Source organism: Phalacrocorax carbo, unplaced genomic scaffold (assembly GCF_963921805.1).
Source record: "Phalacrocorax carbo unplaced genomic scaffold, bPhaCar2.1 SCAFFOLD_73, whole genome shotgun sequence".
Classification (NCBI taxonomy): domain Eukaryota; kingdom Metazoa; phylum Chordata; class Aves; order Suliformes; family Phalacrocoracidae; genus Phalacrocorax; species Phalacrocorax carbo.
The window spans coordinates 515,632-521,860 of NW_026990539.1; the positions used below are offsets into that span (position 1 = coordinate 515,632).

Below are 6,229 nucleotides of genomic sequence, written 5' to 3' on the forward strand. Positions count from 1 at the left end.
ATGAAGCCACTCCCATTTTTAATCCTTTCAGGGCCAGACGATGTCAAACCGCCACCTGTAATCAGCAGTCATAAACGTCTGCACAGCAGTAGCTTCAAAGCGGGATGCGTGTTGTTGATTTAAAAGACACAAGTTTTCTTACTTTTCCGTTCAAGTTTAGAAACCGCAAGCTCACCCGATGGTTCATTCTCCCTCTGACTGCAAGAGAGATCATCCAAACCAAGGTCCACCACAAGCAGATGACCAACATCTGTCGCCACCGCTGCCACGCCACAAAACCCTTGCAGAGCCCGGTGCAGGTGCCAAGGCCTCACGCTGGCTCCTCCGGGGTTAGTTATGGGCTCTACAGCAGTTACCTACAGGAAAACTACAAGTTAGTATTTCAGCTCTTTGACAAGCTTTGAGAGAAATCACTCAAAAGTGAAGCCAGAATCAGCCCATCAGAAGCGAGAAAGTAAATACAGGTTTCTCAGACTTAAAAACACAGCATTGATCCCAATTATATCCAGACAAAACAAACAAACCAACCAACCCCCAAAAATGTCCTGTACAAAAATCCGTTACTGCCTTCCGTTTACGGGGTTTCCTGCAGGGATTTCGCTGAGCTCACTCCAACTGCAATGGTGCAGTCTATTATTACAGCTTACCAAGTTCCATTTTCTACTTAGAAACCATTAACTCGAAGACAACACAGAAAATCCGTTAAATGCAAGAAACTTGACCGTATTTAAGGGACTGGAGTAAGAAAGGCCAAACTCACTCTCGCTCTCCCACGGCCCCCAGCCCGTCAGCACTGGGATACAGCCCACGCCTTCTTTGCCAAACAGGTACTAGGGCAAATCTCGGCTCTCAGTCAGACGCGGCAGCGGCCAAGTTGCAGGGGAGACACACCGCTGCCACGGCAAGGGAGTATTGTTACAGAGAGCGGAAGGGAGATACCAGCTTAGGGAAAGTTACACCAGTCCTCATTTAGAATCAACAGAGCAACCAGGGAAAGCAGAAAAGTTTTCAGTGCCGAAACAGCGGCAAAAAGCCCAGCAGCTGGTTCGCCAAAAGCCAGCTCCGGCTGAGGAGACGCGCACGCTGCTCTGTAACACGCGGAGCCGCCTGCCAGCAGCTTTAGTACAAGGCCCTGATGGAGACAGACCTTTCCGCACCTGCAGCCCCTCCCGGGACAGCCCTGACGGCTCCAGCAGAGACACCAGCACGTGAGGGCTCCTGCACTAAGGCTCCACAACAAAAGAACACGGGCTGCCCTTCAGCCTCCTTGCATAATGTCACACAGTGACACCAGGGAGCTTTACATCAACAGCAACCTGTTACACGACAACGGAACAGAGCAGTGAGCACCACAAGGAGTCCTTTTTTTTAATATATTGGTTTTTCTCCCCAGAGGTGGGGAAAAATTGACCAAACCTCGAAGCCCCAAAGTTCTCTCCTCTCCCGTGTCAAGCACTTGCTGTGACTGCGCTGCCTGGCAATCTGCTACAGAATTTACCTTTCCCCTGGGCCACAAGAATTCTACTCCTAGAAGTGCCCGCAGTATTTCAGACAACTTTATATTGTTTCACACTTCCTGGAAATCAGATGAAATCTCCAATCTTCTCAGCTACTCAAAGCACCACCAAAAGTGCGTTGGTTATTCGAATTCTTGCTGCTCCAAGCCTTGATGACTCTCAGGAGGAAAGCAGAAACACTGCACATATCGTGCTGCGGAATCAGCCAAAGTTCCCGTGTTGCTGTTAACTTTTTTTCTTTTAAGGTCTCGTTTTGTTGTTGTACAACTGGCCCCAAATCCACCTTTTCCACTTTTGCATACAGCTTCCCAGTTTTAACGCTTCAGTTTTCCCTGTAGAAGCTCCTGGAACTGCCTGTTTTCCCACGGCACCAGCCACTGGCTTTGCACACTCTCCTACACTGCTGCCAGCTCCTTCTGGGAACGAACGCAGAAATCCTGTCTCAGCTCCCTGACTCTGCATGCTGCCCTTCTGCCTCACACAAACCAGCAAGAGTGGGGAAAATACCATTCCAGAGCTCTGAAACATGCAACCCTTATAAACCAATTTAATACCGTTAATGTTTTCAATTCAGATTTGCTTTTACAAGTCTGAATGACTGCACGTCTATGTCAGCGCACACCTTGCCTTTCCATCTCAAACGCTGAGATTTATCAGGACGATCGGCAAACCCACACAGCGGAGCACCAACCCAGCTCAGCTCGTTAGAAATCACCACCCCACAAACGCTCACTGCCCGCAGTCACACTGTAGCGCTACAGACAAACAAACCCCGCCTGGATTCTAGCAAGTCAAACCAAACCACGCTCTGGAAAGCTGAGTAATGCGGAAGTATTTATCTGTCGCAGATTCTAAGGTGGTAAAGACAGAGGGAACCTTGATGTTCCATTACCTTAAGGTGACTCTTGTCTACACTCAGACAAGGAGCCGAGGGGAAAGGACGTCATCTGAGTTTATGGGTTAGAGAAGGCAGGGAAAATTAGCAACGTTACACCAGAGTATCCCACCGGCACAAGCACCATATGCAATAAGCAGAGGTTCAAGGGCTTCAGGCTGAAAGTCAGTCTGTAACCACCTGCCAGGTAACGCAGTGAAGCCTGTTTTTTCCCATCCTAAGTCAACAGAAAAATGTGCTTTGCTCTAAAGTCACCTGCTTGCTAGTCCGAGACTCCTGGGAATGTGCCGAAGTCAGCTACAGCACAGCCATGGAAGTCTGAGATGTTTTAAAGACAGTATTTCTGACATAATGAACCATTCAGGACATGTATGTTACCAACACTTGAAAGGCAGGGTGAGGACGAGTTCTTTGTCACTCTGGCTAAAAAAAAAGGTAGTTTTCCAGGCCTTTTTGTCAAAGTGGAGAATGAGGTAACTACGTGCTCTACTGTAAAACCAGAAAACTTGTTTGACTCTCAGCAAACTCAAAGGATAACGGTACCGTTAACCCCACGATTTCACATCAAGGTGCTCTCGACTGGACACTCTGCAGTGACAGTATGATGACACAATAGAGAAAATGGACGTCCTAGCAAAGAGACGCTCCAAAGCTGCTCCTGAAACAGCGTTATGCAGCACCTGACAACGTTTCCCCCATTAAAAAGCACCCACCCTTCCTGGCAGAACTACTGCTGTAACCACGCTCGATGTTCCAAGGTCGTACAGGCAGAGAACACTTCCCTCTGCTTCTCTCAAGCCAACCAGCAGCCCCGTTCCCGTCTGCCAGGAAACCTCCTTCACCACGCGGATGGTGGGAGGCTGCTCACGGGCTCCACTGAAACGGTGTGCAGAGAGCCGCTCTCCCGTCACAGCGCTCACGACCTCCAGCTGAGGGCCACACGCCAGCCAGGCCAGCCCATCTCTCCCTGGAAGAAGAGAAAAGGCTGGCTAAAGCACACTCCCAAGAGAGGGTTGAAAACAACGGGAAAATCACAATCACTGCCCCTTTGCTTCAACAGAAGTAGCTCACAGAGCAAGAGAGGCTTACCGAATTCGGGTCGATTATTGAAAATCACCCACTGAATCCTCAACCAATGCATCGTAAAATGAACCACCTTATGATTTTGCATTTGGACTTGTCATTCCTGCACTGAAGAATTCTGCTTGTTTGGGATAAAGATTACAATAGATTGGTCTCTAGTCTTTATACCATATTCAGCTTGGTTTTGCTAGAAATCATCTAAATACATATGGGAATACAACTCCTAAAGCATACCTCAAATATGGCAAAATCTCAGCCAATTCTTTTCTAGTTGACTAACTTTGCTCGACACACGCCTACTTTGGGCAGGGGTTTGGACTTCAACAAGGAATTACCTTAAAATGGGCACTGCGGGAGCCAATTTCAACTTTTACACGCGCTGATCACAGAGAGAAGTTAGCACATTTAGTTTCACTGAACTACTTCCAACACAAAGGGAGTATTAACTCAACTACTGCACTTACAGTCACACAGAGAGATTCTACATGGTCTCAGCAGAAGCCCGGACACCCAGGCAGGCCCCCGGCTCTACCTTCAGATCACCGACAAAGTCAGCTACCTCATCTGCTCAGCCGCTCTCAGCAGCTCTCCCGGGACACTCCTCTGCGTCCCATTAAATGCTCTGCAAACCTGGCTGCAGCGCCCAACAGGGGGCTCTTCCTTCTGTTCCTTCCTCTTCCTTCTGTTTTTAGTCAGGCTAGGAAAGAAAAAGCAGGGGAGGCTGCCTCTCTAACACTGTGGGAGAACTAGTTCTGCACGGGATGTTATGATGGTACCAATAAATACAGCCCAAAACCACACCAGGACTTTTTTGTAAACTGCCTTTCATTCCATTAGAAGTTGAGGAGGGCTCACTGACTTGCCCGTGTTATTTTAATAGCTCAAGACTGCCGCAGGCTGTTGTCCTTTCAAAGTTTAACTCTACTAATGTTTTAATGTTAACATTTTTCATCATTTTGTCATAGTTCATCCTTTCTGTTCTCTCAAAACCTGACGCACCTGAGCAGCACCAACCTGACACAGCTGATGCTGTGACCCCGTGCCTCAGGTCACCTCCAGGCAGTAACAACTTCACAGCAAGACCCAATTTCAAGGAAAAGGCTCACCTCTGGAAAACCGCCCACGCAGCACAGACCCTCGGGTGAGCTCATCTTCCCCAAGAGCCTGAATGGTCACCTCGGGAAACTGCAGCAGGCTGCTCGTTACCTGAGCCGCGAGGTCTCGCATTCTTCACTGTGAATAGAGAAGAAAATGCCAAAAGAGGCTCCTGACAGCCATCGACATTTTTGAGATTGACAGAACTTTCATCCCTTTGCCGTGAATAATCTCCCGGCCACCTCCTGCGGCTCTTTTCCTTAACAAAAGGGCACTCAGGACAGGTTTGGATCTCACAGCAGAGCAAAAGCAGAATCCTTTGCTTTTCTGATGCCTACGAGATCACCAACAAAAAGGGACGCAGGGGTACTGACAGGATAAACAACATGGGAAAAAGCCCAAGACACTGGAGTCAAGTCAAGCAAGGCGGCACGAGTCAGAGAGTGAGTTTTGCATTAAAAAGCTCCAGAAAATAAATAAGAAAGAACAAGTTGAGAAATTACATGTTTGAGCAGAATCACATCCAGCCAAGTCAGTGTTCTGGGATGTCACCGTTGACTGACATGTAGTACATGAAAGTCAGATTCAAAGGCCAACAATGTTACGGGCTTACTGAAGGAAAAGCTACAGATACGGTCAGTCGCAGCTGCAGACGTGATGTCACAAACCAGGTTCACTTCAGTGCCACCAAAAGAGAGGCCTTGCTGCTGCCCCCATCTCTCCATCTGCTCCTTCCTTCTGCTCCTGTATCCCTGTGCCTTCGCTTGCCCTGACCTGCACACGTTTTAGAGCTCCTTAGGAGCCACATTAACTCCCCAAGCAGACAGGGAACGCACCCACAAGAGCAGAGAGTTTCCCACCAGCTTAGAGAGTGAAACGGGGTTGCAGAGAGAGCCAGCAAGCATAAAAGCTGGCACAAGGAAGGAGGCAGGACACTGCACCGGGGAGAAGGAGAGGGGATTTGCCCATCTCCATTCTGTGGCCGTAAGCCGTCCTGCTAGCTCATGCACATGTCAAACCACACACGCACTTTGCAAGGAGAGCTGCAAGAAACCCCTTCGCTTTTAGAAAGGGCAGCACCCAAGGCACTCTCAGTCAGCTCTGGACTCCCTCGTGCACGTAGAGGCTCACTCTCGCACGGAGGGAGGCTGAGGCTGACGGGCGTCATTCTTTCACTCAGCCAGATGTGGAAGCTAAAGTGATCTCAGGGAAGCGTTACTTGGTGGTCAGAGAAGGGACACCATTGCCTGACACTGCTCGGGTCACATTGTCTAAGGAAAGAGGACAAAGAGTGGGAAGAAGCCAAAGAAGAAGAAATGGAAGAAAAACTATGCTCTGTTGAGAAAAACAGCATCCGCTTTGTTGAACAGCAGGGAAAGATCACAATTATAGAGCTTTTTGAATTACTATTCATGACTGGCTCAGTGACATTTTCCCCAGAAATACAGCCCCGATCCCGTATCTGATGCAGACCACAGATTTCATTTCCCTTTACATGAACAAACCCAAACCCGAGACACATCAGCGTTTGACACTAGAGCCCCTTCACCCAGCTGCCTCCTAGGGTTATTCTCCAACACGACTATTCCTGCATGCAGGAGCTGCAGTCCCTCTCCAACGCGGCCAAGCTAGCAAAAGC

General features: G+C 48.8%; 1 long non-coding RNA gene across 1 annotated transcript; it reads right to left on the bottom strand.

Moving 5' to 3' along the window:
- Positions 1-3,210: 3,210 nt before the first annotated feature.
- LOC135311449 (uncharacterized) lies at positions 3,211-5,173 on the bottom strand. Its single transcript, XR_010371080.1, has 3 exons — positions 5,094-5,173; positions 4,602-4,728; positions 3,211-3,379 (listed from the first exon to the last, which is right to left on the bottom strand). It is a non-coding gene; the product is annotated as an uncharacterized LOC135311449 (long non-coding RNA).
- Between the last annotated feature and the right edge of the window lie 1,056 nt (positions 5,174-6,229).